This window comes from Eriocheir sinensis, unplaced genomic scaffold (assembly GCF_024679095.1).
Source record: "Eriocheir sinensis breed Jianghai 21 unplaced genomic scaffold, ASM2467909v1 Scaffold1268, whole genome shotgun sequence".
Classification (NCBI taxonomy): domain Eukaryota; kingdom Metazoa; phylum Arthropoda; class Malacostraca; order Decapoda; family Varunidae; genus Eriocheir; species Eriocheir sinensis.
In genome coordinates this window covers 1-16,770 of record NW_026110593.1, presented here as the reverse complement: position 1 = coordinate 16,770, position 16,770 = coordinate 1, and the positions used below count along the sequence as shown (strand labels likewise).

Here is a 16,770-nt window from a genome sequence, read left to right as displayed (position 1 = left end):
TAATATCATTATTCTGCTATTATTTAACCTTTGTTTCATTTTCAGTTATTTAATTTATTTCTTCTTTCAGTTACTGGTTTGTTTATTAATATTACGTAAACATTCATTCATTCTAAAATATTTGTAGGAGAGCAAAACAAAAACAAGTCACATTTATACATTTTATTACACATACTATCATACATATTACCACACATATTACCACACATGGTATTTACTCGCCCACAATTCTGTCCTGCCAGGCCACTGCTTCCTGGGTGTTGTAGTCCATGAGGTAGGCGCGGATTCCCGTGCTTTTATATGCCACATGGGCATCAGATGATCAGCTGTCAGAAATCTTGGCACTGTCGGCGACATGTCGCCGACACTTCGGGGACATGCGAAGACAATTCGGAGACGTGTCGCCAGTTATTCCGCGACAAAAAAAAAAGTTAAAATATCAGATTTTGAGCTCGGCGTCATGGACGCCGAATAGTCGGCGACATGTCTCCAAATTGTCCCCGAATTGTCTTGAGCATTCGCCGACATGTCGCCGAATGGTCACGAAGTGCAAGAATCTTGGTCATGCCGGCGAATTTTTTCACGAACTGATTCGGCGTCAGGTTCGTGGCCAAAATTCGGCAGTGTATTTGAGGCTTTAGTTGCGTGGTCTTTGTTGCCCTTTCCTAAACCGTCCATTATAACTGAACAATATTCCCAGGTATTTATATTCTCTTACTACCTCAATTTCCTCCTCACCAACCTTGAAATTGTAATTACTGGTTGCAACTCTACCCCTACTGAAAATTACTATTTTAGTTTTACTTCAATTTACCTTTAATTTCCACTCTAAACAATACCTGTGAAGTGATACTAAGGCTACCTTCAAGTTTTGCTCGCTATCACACAAAATAACCGTATCATCTGCGTACATAATCACCAATAATCTGAGATACGTGTTTACAAGGTCATCATTGAAATTAAGATAGTTACAATTATACTCTATAAGCTTTTCCTGCAGGTCATTAACATAGAAAGCGAATAACAATGGTGATAGGTTTTCACTTTGCCTCACTCCCATATTGCAAGTAAATGTTTCAGACAACTGTTGGCCTACCATTACACATGACTTGACATTAAAATACATACTACGAATAACATTTAGTATCTTACCATTTACATTATTATTTACAAGTTTAAACCATAGACCTTCCCTCCATACCATACCAAAAGCATTTTTATAGTCAATAAATAAACAAAATAATTTCATCTTTTTCCACTGAAACAAGTCAACAACGCACTTGAGTATAAAGATGTGATCCAGTGTGGAATATTCCTCACGAAAGCCTGCTTGTGTTTCATTGATGATGTTTTGATCGTCGGACTACTGTTTGAGACGGTCGTTAAGAATGGACGTAAACAATTTCCCCATACAGCTTAAAAGGTTAATACCTCGGTAGTTATTTGCATCATTAACGTCTCCCTTGTTTTTATAAAGAGGTATTATAACGCCAGTGAGCCACTCCGATGGAAAGACACCTGTGTCAAGGATCTTATTGAATAGTTCAACATATAAAGGGCAGAGTAAGTCTTGTGTACATTTTATATATTCATTAATGATGTTGTCACTACCAGGAGACTTGCCTTTTTTCAGTTTAGCAATACAACGCTTTATCTCCGCACGTGTTATAGGGTTGTTAAGTGCGGGCGAGTCAGCGTCACTAAGTTTCATAAGCAGTTCTCTCGTTTGCATTACTATCGTCGTCCTCTGCGTAGAGCAATTTAAAGTGGTCATAAAATTTATCGAGTGGTATTTGATTATTTTTCTCTACTTTGCTACTTTTTAGAATCTTCCAGTATGCCTTTGGGTCTTTAGTTTTGTTTGCTCTTAATTGGTGAAGTATATTACTATTACCTTTATTCCTTACTCTCTTTAGCTCGCTTTTATAGTTCGTACTTTTTTAAGCAGTGTCTCAATTATCTTATCCCCAGTCTCCTCCTTGTGCACATTACAAATCATGATCTTTGGCCTCAGTTTTCCCACACTTTTAGTACTGACTTTCTCCACAGATTGCAATTTTTGGGCTGCCTCATTCCTCATATTATCATCATCAAAGTTCATTATAATATTACCTCCAATAGTGAATCTTGAATCAGTAATCTGAATGTCACGTAATGCTTCAGAAACTTCACCTTTCAACTCTGGAGCCTTTTTATCTTGTTCAAAGGCCTTCACAACAAGTAAGTTCTTCTTAACTTTCCTCTTACGTTTGATGACCTCAGCCCAAGTTGCATCTGCTGACTCCACATGCTCGGCTCGCTGCAACACGTCTGCCACATCCTGCGCCACCTCCCCCAGCTCCTCCTTCACGCTGACCGCTCGTGACTAAACTTCTTGTTTCACTTCTGATATTTCCTTAGACAATTCCAGCTTGAATTCTTCCACTTTTTCCACAATTTTGGTAGCCAGAGATGCTTTATGAAGGCATGGGTTGCAAATCCAATTTACTTTAGATATATTCTCCGACTTAATTCCAGGCAGATGAGCACACTTCAGATGACACCACTTAGGGCACAGACAGCACCCTATCCACTTGTCGCCTGTGGGATCCGCACAAACGTAACAGAACTCCACCGAGTTCTTGGCTCGGCCAGCCATGTCGACTCAGCGCTTTCGCAAGCAAGGCGCAGCACCTCCGACCCACGCGGCGACTCACCTCTCACTCCATTCAGATGCAGGACAAACAACATGCAACTAAAAGACAGAAACACACCGGCAAGAGGAAACCAAGTGCGACATGTGTGAAGCTGAAAACGAAGACCTGCGACACTTCCTGCTCTGGTGCCCGGCCTGTGCAGAGGAAAGGAAAAAGTGTGCGAGGCTGCAGCGGCCTTACGAGGAAGAAGAAGAGGACGACACCATTGGAAAATTATTTGAAAATGAACACACCGAAGAAACAAAAGCAACAGTACACAAGTTTTGGACAATAAGAGAAAAAGGAAAATAATAGGCCCAGACAGTAGACCGATTCCTACTACTAATAAAAGACAGAAAAAAGGGCGGGAATAAGAGGAGGCACAATAACAAGCGACGAAGTAAGAAAAGAAGTTAGAGCATGGGACACAAAAATGTGGACACAAGAAATTCAAGAAAAAGCAACCCTGAAAATATATAGAACCTGCTGGAGAGAAGAGATGGGAGGACAAGAGGATCAGTGTACGACAACAGTGAAGCATCAGCCATCCTCGTCACTGCAGAACAAATAACATGAGGCTGAGAGATAGGAAAAGATTTAACAACGAGAGTACGGCGTGCACCATGTGTGGAGACGAGCTGGAGGACCTGAGGCACTTGATCATCCTGCACTGCCCGGCCCACGACGAGGAGAGAGGCAGCATCCCAGCGTCCATACCACCAGGACGAGGAGGACCATCGGAAGAGCTCTTTTTGAAAATGGAGACGGTAAAGGCAGTACTATATAAATTTTGGCAAAAAAAGAGAAAAGAAACGAAAGGAAGAGGAGACGTAAAGAAATCTAGAAACTCAAAAGACCCAGACCGAGAAAGACCACAGACCCAGAGAAAGCTACATTAGGGTTAACAGCCTCAGTTTGCACCAAGGAGACTATAGAACAGGAGAGGGGGCCTCTATGGGAGACCGTGGGCGGGTGTTGGTGTATGTCGGTTGCAACAGATGGCGCAGGAGCAGCTTTGTTTACATTCAGGCGCCTCCCCCCCTCCAGACCCACCCCCCTAACCCCCAGAACCAATCAGCAGTGTTGCTACATGGGATCAAGCAGCAAATGTTGCTACTTTTTTCTTCAGTCTGGTTATTTCCCATTTAAAAAAAAAAAAAGGTAGATAAATATTAAAATGAACAGTAGGAACTATATATACTGTATATATTTACTAGGTAGATATAGCCTGACTGCATGTCATGAGTAATGCTATTATTGTTATATTATTATACCGCAATTATATTACTTTCTCTGCATGTGTGGTTAGATGTGTTTTATGTGTTTAACCTTTCTGTATACATACTGGAATGAACCAAGGAATTGTAGCCCTACTGCCGTTCTTTAAAAACTATGTGATCATGTTTTTCTTCCAAACTCATTGTTTTAGCACGCACGCTGACTTCCACCAGTAATGATGATATATAGACATTGAGTCATTGGTTTGTAGGGGGAAAGAGTGGGTGAATATAATTATCTCGGTCTAACTTATACTGTTTATTATACGGTATAATAAACAGTATAAGTTAGACCGAGATAATTATAGCGGTATAATTTATACCGCTATTCGCAGCAATATCTTTCTCTGCTCCGATTGCAACGCTGCCTCGTTCAAAAATCATAACACCGCCGCGGCCGCCACGTTTACCAGCCGGAGCCTCAAATCATGTCCCTTTGTGGTGATAAAGAGGACACAGCCTGGTGTGAAGCTACATTTATTACGGAAGGATGCCAGCCGGGGTAAGTGATATATATAAATAATGATAATGTGGAAATTCTAATTATTTTCACGCTGACAACTGTTCTGAACTTGCTAACTGCATGCCTCCCCTCCTCCCAAGGCACGAGGCCGAATGGCCTACACACGGCAGCTCAAGATTCCTCCCCATTACCACCTGTCAGCCTCGTCCATGTAGCTATCCAGTCTACTCTTAAAACAAGCTATCGTCCCTGCACTCACTATGTGATTGCGGAATCTATTCCATTCCCCCACCACCCTATTATTAAACCAATGCCTGCCCATTTCCCTCCTAAATCTATACTTTTCTAATTTAAGTCAATTACTGCATGTTCTATCTTGCCAAACATCTTATGCAAAAGTTAACCAGCATGTCTCCACTCTTTCATCCCTTACACTGATAAACTCTGGAACAGCCTTCCATTGTCCGCATTTCCTCCTGCCTATAATTTGACCTTCAAGAAGAGTGTATCAAGACTCTACTTTTGTCTGTTTGGGAGTGGCGAGTAGTGGGGCTTTTTTTTCTAGTACGCTTTGTTGCTCTTGAGCTGTCTCCTTTGTTTAAAGAAAATAATAGTTAAATAAATGGAAGTTGGCTGCCAATGCTTCCAACACATTTTGGTGCCATATCTACAAGTGGCTGGTGACTGTAAGCATCTCAGCAACCTGCATGCATATATGCCATTCCTATCATGGTGCATGGAGCAAGCTTCACATAACACTCAGACAGAGACAGTTTAATTATGGTTACATATCAGACTCAGTTTATTGCTCAGTCTGTTAGGTGCAGTGCTGTTAATATTGTTAGTGGTAGTATTAGTACAATTAATGTATTTATTTTAATTAAATTATCAATATTTATTTATTATATTCTTAGTGTTTGAAAATTCCAATACTAGCATTAAGATAAACAAAAATATCAGAAATATATTTATACTCATTAATTATTATTGCTTTTCTTATTATTACTTCCTTCAATGTCCTGGCACTTTAACATCTAGTGTTTTTCTGTCTAGCAGCCAAAATTGTGGTCTTTCTGAATGTGTATGTCCTAAATCTTCATTGGTGTATCTAGCTATATAACAAAAATCTGCATCTCTCTCCCTTCTCACCCAGTTGTCCCCGTACATCCTTTCAGTATCCAAAGAATTTCAATTTACATCTTGTAATCACACAACTAATGCAGTGCAATCCTCATCTCTGTATTTTACCGTGTGGACATACTCTTTCCTTCCATGTTCCACTGTCGTATGTTATTCCACATCTAACACAACCACATCCCAACAGATCCGAACACGTCCGATATCATCCAAGAGAATGTGGCAGCTGAAGGGGGAGAGGCCAAGAAAGAGGCCAAGGGTGAAGACATTTAGCCACCCCCCCTGAAGTACATGGCATCATTCAACCCTCTTGGTGAGCTGCAGGAATGTGCTTCTCATTGCAGTGCACCAGCTCCATGTACTGATTTTGGTATGAATACTTCATCTGGTGTTTGTTGATTGTTGTGATATTAATCTAATTATGACTTCACAAAATAGACTGTGCAAGTCACTTAACACATGCCCTGCTCAGCATCACTTTTAAGTTGTAGAATTCCTTAATATGGATGCTGATTTATGTATCCTGAAATGATTGGATATTGATTGTCTTAACATTTTTTTTTGTCCATGATCACTGAACCATGTTACGGTATGTCTTTGGGTGTAGATCCAGGAAATGAGTTTTTGGGAGGACGTCAGACTTTTTGCGGGTGGAAGGAGCATTAGCATTACCGATTAGCCATTCTCGGCAGTCCTGGTCTTGAAAAACTGGTGGAGTGACCTAAATCAATGGGTATAACGGCCTGGACTTTGTGCCAAAGCATTGTTTTAGCCGCAGCGCGCTTTTGAGCTAGTTTTGGGGGGGCCTGGGCCCCCCTTTGGATCCACCAATGTAGCTATGTCTTATAATATATTTATCCTTTACAGTCTGATGGTGCATCCTTCTAGGTTATCAAGTTTTAGTAGCTACTCATGAGAAGTATTCCTTATAATGATCATTGATTTCCAGATGGTTTGCACTAAAAAAAGTGTCGTGTAACCTGCCCAAATAATAATCAGCTGTAGTCAACCCTTGCTTTAAGAACCAATATGGAGGAAGGGGTTGATGTTATATCCAAAAATCTTTTACATCTGAAGTATCCAACCTTTTTGTGTATAATAAACTTTGTTTGTTACATGAACTTAAAAGTTCACAATTTCCATACATGATTCTTTTTTCCTTGTATTGATGATTAATCCTGACATGTATTTCCATTATCAGTAGGTAATATATAGTAACAAGACAATAATACACATTATAACAATGTATATATTATAGCCCAATGAGTGCACGAGATCATTTACCTCATCAGTGACGCCAAGTCCAGGAGTCCTTCCCTAAATTCTTTGCCCAAATTTGTGACACCAAGTATAATAACTAGTTTTAGTGACCATTTGCATCCATTTTTCACTTTGATTAAAAAATTGCCTCTCAACAGGTGTGAACTTGATGGGGTTGGAGGAAACTCGACTCGGCCATCAAGCTCACCACAATATAGTAAGGAACCTCTTGTTCTCAGTGATAATTTATCCTCTTTAGTTACTATTCCATGTTGCTTTAATCACAACTAAATTGAACTAATGTATTGGAAACATTACAGCTTAATAACATACCTCACATCTCTGCATACAAATTGAGTTCAATATTCAATTGTTACACCAGTAGGCTTCATATCTCAAAAAAAAGTATGTAAAAAGGTTGAAATTTTGAATGATATATTTAAACTCTTTATTATGTTTCTATGGGTGTAGTACCGTTACGATTAGTCGAGTGATGAGCATATGGGTCTTATGTTTTTGATAGCATTGGTTCAAATTTTGCCATAGGCTGGCATTTGATAGTAACAGTAGTGTCCACAGATATCTACCTGTTTCTTGTTTATCCTGTTCCACTTTAAACCATGACTGGCCAATCTTTGAAGAGGTAGCATAACCTTGATGTGCCACTAACAAACCTTTGTCCATTCTTCTGATGTGATTTTTTCCACCTGCCTATAGCGCCGGTAGGTTTTCTTCAGGCGCCTGGCGGTCGGCCCAGGCCCGTCATGATGCAGGCTTTTTTTTTTTTTTTTTTTTTTTTTTTTTTTTTTTTTGGTGCCATTTAGTATTGGCTCATGCTGCCGCCCAGAACTCATTCTTGATTCACTTGGATGGTTTAGCAGGGCTTAGGTATGACTGACATTGCAGAAACAGGGAATTTTTATATTTTTAGTGTGGCAACACATTGACAAATGTTTTAGTATGGACTGAACATCAAAGATATATATGGTAAATGGGTGCTTGTAGATCTTGACATTATATCTGTCAAGAGTCTCCAGTTGTATCCTCTCCCCCATCTCTCCTGAAAATATTACTCTTGTCAGGCAATCTAAGTGAAGCCTTCCATCGATGCTGGCGTGCAGACATAATGTCAATGCTTAGATTCACTGTCCTTATAGCACTGAAAATAATGCAATTACATGCACATATCTTATTATTTAGAATTGTGATTAATTGTGATTAAATATTTTTTCATGTATTTTCAGACATGAAAAGTGAAAATTGCTGCACACACCAGTCTGTCGTCTGCACCGGGAGGCAAGGCAGCTCAAAGCCCAGGCTGTTACAAATCCTGGGCAGTTTTTGCCCAGAGCCAGCAATTTTTTAGATCCAATAGGGATGGATTTTTTCTGAGGTCAGGTTCAACATGCTGCAAGATGCCAAGATCTAAGCCTAGTAGGAGATATGGGTTACAAGAGAGGAGGTTTGCTCTGGCCTTATACTATCAAAGTCCAAATGCTAATAGATTTCTGAGCACAGTATTTCACTTGTCTTCAGTTTCAACACTTCACTCATGACTCAGGGGTATTTCAGTACATGTTGGCTGGAGCAAACAGACTCTGACAACCCTGCAGCAAAGAGCACAGGCTTTGTCAAAAGAAGAGAAACTTCGTGGGATTTGCCATTATTTAGTATTACTCTTGTTACGCCAAGAATTTTTTTCCATATACTTTGCCAAATATTGCAAGTAATGCACCATTGTTGGGCTTACTTGTTATAAATCAGATCTTGTTCAATTAACAAGCTTTGGGTGTCTGCCACTTTCCAGTTGTAATGCAAGGAATCATTTATCTTCCCTGCTAGATATCACACGTAATGCACCATTGTTGGTTTTGCTTGTTATAAATCAGATCTTGTTCAGTTAAAAAGCTTTAGGTGTCTGCCACTTTCCAATTGTAATGCAAGGAATCCCCTGCCAGATATTGCATGTAATGCACCATTGTTGGTTTTGCCTATTATAAATCAGATCTTGTTCAGCTCACAAGCTTTGAATATCTGCCATTGTTTATTTCAGGTGTAATGCTTGGAAGCATTTGTTCTCTTCCCTACCCAACAGTATGCAATGCTTTATTGTGGATTTTGCCTGTTATATTTAATCATGTTCAGGTAGCAAGCTTTTGGTGTCTGCCTTACCTAATATGTCCTGCAGTGACACTTGGCTTGGTTTCATAATGTGAAATACAGCATGTAATTTCATCACACTAAGTGTCTATCATCACGTGTCTGGCATCATTAATGTGGCTTCCAGGAGTAATCTTGTTTGTATTACAGCATGCAATTTTTTTTCTGCTTTATATGATATACATAATCACATAGGTATGATTTTTTTTTTTTTTTTTTTTTGACAAAATGTAATGGCAGTTGATATTCTTGACTAATGCCTCATAAACCTTGTGAAAAATAATGCTTTTTTGAAGGGGGGGGAGCAGAGAGTGGTTTGTTTGGTTGGCCAGTTCAAGGAGTTTCATATCAAATGATTTTATTACATCCAACTTTAATGTGTGCTAAAAACATATATTTTATTACATCCAACTTTAATGTGTGGTTCCTGCAATAAATGCTACATGTTTGATGTAGCCTATGAAATACATCACTCTCTGCCCTGTAATTTGGTGTGTCACATACTGCAGCATAACTTTCCTGCTATTTTCTTACATTATGAGTTGCCTTATTTTGTCTCATTTGCTTTTATCATATGTGCCTCTGCTGCATAGTTGTGCCTACTGAGCTTAATATCTTCATGACCCTGACACCAAGGTCAGAGCTTGTGAGATCATACCGTGTCCTACATTCCATTTTCACCTCCAGGCTCGGCTGTCTCCCAGGACCACCAAGTTATTGCATTCCATTTAAGACAACTCATGTGTTACCTTCTTAATGTCCTCTATGATGTATTTCAGCATGTTTTATGATGCTTTGCTCTTATATTGATGTGCCTTGCAACATTTTTATACTGTTTTCATTGTATATAACGCACCATTGTTGGTTTTGCCTGTTATAAATTGGGTCATGTTCAGTTAACAAGCTTTGAGTGTCTCCCATTGTTTATTTCAGTTGTAATGCTTAGAAGCTTTTGTTCTCTGCCCTGTCAAGCAGTATGCAATGCTTGCCATTATCTGGCACTTGTACAGTTAGTATGATATTTTTACTCAGCTAAGAGCATTTTGCAAAAGGTAAAGGTAAGGCTGGGGGCATACGCTGTAGCAGCACGTGGCCTCGGTGCTCATCTCTGTAACATTAGCCCATGAGCCTGTGGTGTTAGGGAACCCATTACCCTGGGACACAGGACCAGTGTGACATCCGGGTTACCACAGTTGCAAAGGCATTATAGTAATTTAGCATGCATAGAATGTTGTATGCTTTGCTTGTATTTAAAGCACTGTATATGTTTGCTACACACACACACACACACACACACACACACACATATATATATATATATATATATATATATATATATATATATATATATATATATATATATATATATATATATATATATATATATATATATATATATATATATATATATATATATATATATATATATATATATATATATATATATATATATATTAGCAAATGCTTTCAACATCATATTTTTCCTAAAAAAAACAAATTGATATAGTGTAGATAATACCTAATAAAACATAAGAACAAATATATTTTTCTTTACCCCATTAGTAAATCATTTTACAATGAAAAAAAATAAGTAAAGGCTGGATAGGGTGCTGTGGCAGGTACTTCAAAAATAGTAAAGCTACCCCTGAAAAGTGACGTTTTTGGTGGGCTGCAATAGATGGCGCTACTTCCGCACGCCCGAGGAATTACCACATACCACTATCTCTTCCAAGGAGACTATAGAACAGGAGAGGGGGCCTCTATGGGAGACCGTGGGCGGGTGTTGGTGTATGTCGGTTGCAACAGATGGCGCAGGTGCAGCGTTGTTTACATTCAGGCGCCTCCCCCCTCCAGACACCCACCCCCCTAACCCCAGTACCCATCAGCAGTGTTGCTATATGGGATGAAGCAGCAAATGTTGCTACTTTTTTCTTCAGTTTGGTTATTTCCCATTTAAAAAAAACAAAAAAAAAAACAAAGAAAGAAAAATACTAAAATGAACAGTAAGAACTAAATATATTTATCAGGTAGATATAGCCTGACTGCATGTCATGTTAGTAATGCTATATTATTGTACCGTGGTTATATTACTTTATCTGCATTTGTGGGAGGTTAGCAGTGGATAGATGTGCTTTATGTGTTTTAACTGTCTGTATACACACAGGAATGAACCGAGGTTGTAGCCCAACTGCCTTTCTTTCAAAACATGTTTTTTTCTCTCAACCTCAGTGTTTTAGCAGCACGCTGACTTAATTCCTCCAGTAATTATTTACATAGATTTATTGGTTTGTAGGGGGAAAGAGTGGGTGGATAAGATTATCTTGGGCTAACTGATATACTGGTTATTATAGCGCTACTTCCAGACGTCTTTCTCAGATCGACGGCAACGCTGCCGTCATTCAAATATCAACACACCGGCCCCTCGTGTAGCTGCCCGCCATGGCTCCAAATCTCTAATGTGCGGCCTGCTGTGTTTGTGGGAAGAAACGGAGAACACACCCTGGTGTGAAGCTCCATTTATTCCCAAAGGATGCCAGAAGGTAAGTGAAGTTATATGTGGAAATTCTGACTTATAACTTCAGCAAAATGATGAATTTCTGCGAGCAACTAGACAACAGTGCTCTGAAGGCAAGCGAAATACGTAATGTATATTGTACATAAGCCATTCAAGCAGTCCACAGATCCCCTCAGACAACACTGGGGTGACTGTTCTTCAAGATAATGCAAGGCACCTACTTATAACCGTCCTCATCTTAAAGGTCTATGATTTTTTTTCAACCCTTAGATTTTTATGTTGACATGAAAGATTTATGGACCGATTTATGTATTATACTGAGCAGTGAAGTTACTTTTTCAATGCATCGATGCAGCCGGCCACAGGCCTGGTTGGGTAAGAGGTCAGAACAGGCTTGGCCAAAGTTATCTCCTCACATTACAGTTAAATTAGGAAGAAGAAACCCCTAACCCCTCACAAAATCATAAGGAAGGCAAACTGTTGCTGGAGTTGACCCGCTGACTTAACCGTTGATTGCCAGTGACAAGAAGTGGGAAGCATATTACATTTCAGAAATTTACCTAACCTTGCCTCGCTGCCAAAATGCAATATACTATATATATATATATATATATATATATATATATATATATATAAATATATATAGATATATATATATATATATATATATATATATATATATATATATATATATATATATATGTGTGTGTGTGTGTGTCAAAAGATTCAAAATTACAAGATGTAGAGATTATAATGTGTGAATATTAACTTTGTGTGAGATATGGCTGCAATTCATTCAGTATTATCAAAATCTGAAAAGCTGCACTTTACTTGATGCATAGTCAGAAGTAAATTATTATGTGACATTGACTCATATTCATATGCCGAAGTACTGTTAGATGACACCGTCTTATTACTGAGCTAATTCACAAGAGGCCTCCTCGATCCTTACTCAGATACATTCTAACTACTGGGGCCTTTCATCAAGGTTTGCTAAGGACAGGTATATATTTGGCAATACAAAATTAGTCAGGTTTTTTTTTTTTTTTTTTTTTATATGCAGATTGATGATTTCATTTAAACCCAACATATACAGGTATACTTGAAGTTGCCTTGGACTAAATACATTATGATAATGGAAAGACAAAACACAAATATTTCACTAGCAAAGGAAAGAGCAGTCTGTTTAAATTTGCCCTGCATTGCATCATAAATGTTTTGAAAACAATCTATATGTAAAATATGTTTGTTTTTTCAGTTTGTTTCAAATTAAATTTTGTAAGGGGTACCAAAGTCAAACATATCCATTCATTATAAACAGGTATTGCATTGCAGCCAATATTATTTTCATATTAACCCTTAGAAGACAGCGGTGTTTGAGGAGTAGCTCCCCAAAATGAATGGTCTATACTCTATACATATAGTCATTGCCGACCTTAGGACCGTAGCATAAATATATATATAGTTACCCTGCATAATACGTAGATATTTTTTTGTATCGTCTACTATAGATCCTACCGCAATCTCTAAGTGTTGTTATATTTCTGCCATTCAAAACTGACAGACTGAATTTAGGACTGTCTATGTATATTTCCACTGCTGTCTAAGGGTTAAAAATTATAAAAAAAATTTAAGGTCTGTTGCTTTCTTTCATTACATTACATTTTGTATTGATTAACAATAATTAGTTAAAATTACCATGTTTTTACTGCAGGTGCCTCCAGTGGGTGAAAGCCTTGAAAATTGGCTTTCAAAGCATACTCAAGCCATCTGTAGTGACCACTTTGATGGGGTTCATTTTGGCAGCAGGGCCAGCTGCTGCCGACTGCTCTCTCTCTCTCACTCTGTCTCTCTCTCTTTATTTCTCTCTCTCTCTCTCTCTCTCTCTCTCTCTCTCTCTCTCTCTCTCTCTCTCTCTCTCTCTCTCTCTCTCTCTCTCTCTCTCTCTCTCTCTCTCTCTCTCTCTCTCTCTCTCTCTCTCTCTCTCTCTCTCTCTCTCTCTCTCTCTCTCTCTCTCTCTCTCTCTCTCTCTCTCTCTCTCTCTCTCTCTCTCTCTCTCTCTCTCTCTCTCTCTCTCTCTCTCTCTCTCTCTCTCTCTCTCTCTCTCTCTCTCTCTCTCTCTCTCTCTCTCTCTCTCTCTCTCTCTCTCTCTCTCTCTCTCTCTCTCTCTCTCTCTCTCTCTCTCTCTCTCTCTCTCTCTCTCTCTCTCTCTCTCTCTCTCTCTCTCTCTCTCTCATGTGTGTGTGTGTGTGTGTGTTTGTTAGTAAATGTAATACTTATACCCATTATCTATTTTGCAGATGGCCATGAGGAGCAACCACCCACTGGGTTCCCGGGTAATAGTCACAACATTTTCTTGTGTACCAAATGCAATGCATGAGTTGGTAATAGACTAATAGTGAAAGAAACCTTGATGCACTGAACAAAAGTTAGATTTCCACACTTGATGGGTTGAGTGTATTCACCTGACAGATAAGAACAAATGGTAGTTTTGTAATCATTATCACTTACTTTTGATTGATTTGCTTACCTCAGCATCATCCCACAATGCAGCCTCCATTGACTTGGAGCCAATGGAGTTGGAACTCTCCTCTACACAGATTGTGCTGCCACATTATGGTTAGTGAAAATTAATTACGGTAATTACTTTACATTGTAATAAGCCATTAATATTTTGCCATGCTCATTATTATTGTTGTTGTTTTACTTTATCTTCATACTTTGGTGATTTTCAAGTTTGCAATTTAATGTTGTCTGTGTCACTGACATCCTTTACTTCATGTTTTTTCCTGGTAATCTTGCATTATGATGAATCACTCGTTCTGATGTTGGCCGCCAATGCTTCCAACACAAATTGGTGCCTTACAAGTGGTTGGTGACCATAAGTATCTCAGCAACCTGGCTACATCCATGCCATTCCTATCACGGTGCATGGAGCAAGCTTCACATAACTTTCAGACAGAGACAGCTCAATTATCGTTTTATTTCAGATTCAGTGTTTTGCTCAGTCTTTTAGGTGCAGTGTTAATATTACTAGTGGTAGTATTAATACAATTAATGTATTAATTTTCATTGATTTATCAATATTTATATTAATATATCATTAGTGTTTAAAATTTCTAATACTAATAGTAACATAAACAAAAATATCAACTATATTTAGCTATACTCATTTATTATTATTGCTTTTCTTATTATTAATCCCTTCAGTGTCCTAGGACTTTAAATCTAGTGCTTTTCCATCTAGCAGCCAAAGTTGTGGCCTTTGTGAATGTGTATGTCCTAAGTGTTCATTGGTGTAACTAGCTATACATCATCAAAATCTGCATCTCTCCTTCTCACCCAGTTGTCCCCATACGTACATCCTTTCAGTATCCAAAAATTTCAATATACCTCTTCTAATCACTTAACTAATGATGTCAGTTCATATCATACCCCATAACTCTTCCTTCATGATCATAACATCACCTGGCCTCTTAATTCCTGGTACACCAACAAACCCACTTGGCAATTCTCATCTCTGTATTTTACCATGTGGACATACTCTTCCGTTTCCTTCCATGTTTCGCTGTCGAATATTATTCCACATCTAACAAAACCACATCCCAACAGATCCGAACACAGGTTTCGGTAATACCCAAGAGAATGTGGCAGCCGAAGAGGAGAGTCCAAGAAAGAGACCACGGGTGGAGCTGAACAGAACTCAGCCACCCCCAGAGGAATGTGGCATTATCCAACCCCACACACAGCTGCTCAGTGTCCCCCAAGCCACACATGAAAATAATGAGCTGCAGCCTGACACTGATGAGTGTGCTCCCCATTGCACTGCACCAGCTCCATGTGCTGATTTTGGTATGAATACTATTAGTTTTTATTGACTGTTGTGTTGTTAATCTAATTATAACTCCACAAAATCATGCAAGAGCAGCACGCCATCATGCTCCTCTGAAGCAGAGGGAGAGGGAATAACTCCTCTGCTTTGATGAAAAAGCTGTATAACAGACCACCACAGCATTGCAACAAAATCATTAAAAATAGTACTTTCTCACAGAATGTTTGGTTGGTTCAAGGAAATTGCAGCTATTAATGAAATGTGATTGATAGTTTGAATCAGCATTTGAGCGTGGACCATCCTACCTTGTGGATGATATTTCACCATCATATAAATTTATACTCATCACATTAGGCATGCATATGTCCGCATCATTTTACACAAACAAAAGGAAAAAATTAAATTCCCTCACTTATTTAACTTAGGCATCCCGGGAGAGTTGTAGAATTCCTTCATATAACTGCTAATTTATGTATCCTGAAATGATTTGATATTGATTGTCATAGTTTTTTTTTTTTTTCACAGAACCATGTTATTTTGTATATCATACATTTGTCCTTTACAGTCTTTGATGGTGCATCCTTTCAGGCTGTCAAGTTTAGTAGCTACTCATGAGACGTATTTCGTAATAATCATTAATTTCCAGATGCTTTGCATTAAAAGAAGTGTCATGAAACCTGCCGCAAAAAATAATCAGCTATAGTCAACCCTTGCTTTAAAGAACCAATTTGGAGGAGGGGAGTGATGTTATATCCCAAAATCTTTAACATCTGAAACATCCAATTTTTTTTGTGTATAACAAGCCTTGTCTATTATATGAACCTAAAAGTTCCCTGTTTCCCTATATAACAATTCTTTCCTTGTATGTGATGCTTAATCCTGACATGCATCTCCATTATCAGCAGGAAGAGTAGTTATAAGAATAACTGTACATATAGCTGATAGCAATGCTGATTTAGAGAGAAAGTTGATGCTAATAGCCTTACTTTTAGTAGTCCTGCCCTATAAAATGACAAAAAAAGACAATAATACATCATCAGCATCAGCATCGTTTAACGTAACAATGATGCACATTAAAACAATGTACATATAGCCCAATGAGTGAAGGGGATCATTTACCTCAACAGAGACTCACGCCAAGTCTGGTAGTCCTTCTCTAAATTCTGTGCCAAAATTTGTGACGCCAAGTATAATAATTAGTTTTAGTGACCATTTGCATCCATTTTTCACTGTGATTGAGAAATTGCCTCTCAACAGGGTGTGAAACTGAAGGGGTTGGAGGAAACCCGACTCGGCCATCAAGCTCACCAAAATACAGTAAGCAACCTCTTGTGCTCAGTGATAATTTATCCTCTAGTTACTGTTCAGTGTTGTTATGACCACATTTAATGTGTTGGAAACATTACAGCTTAACAATATACCTCACATCCCTGCATACAAATTGAGTTCAA

The 16,770-nt window shown here is 38.6% G+C and overlaps 1 long non-coding RNA gene across 1 annotated transcript; it reads left to right on the top strand.

Annotated features, from left to right (window-relative positions):
* The first annotated feature begins 1,406 nt into the window (after positions 1–1,406).
* LOC126989681 (uncharacterized) lies at positions 1,407–10,269 on the top strand. Its single transcript, XR_007743587.1, has 4 exons — positions 1,407–4,454; positions 5,740–5,922; positions 6,971–7,029; positions 8,057–10,269. It is a non-coding gene; the product is annotated as an uncharacterized LOC126989681 (long non-coding RNA).
* Positions 10,270–16,770: the final 6,501 nt, after the last annotated feature.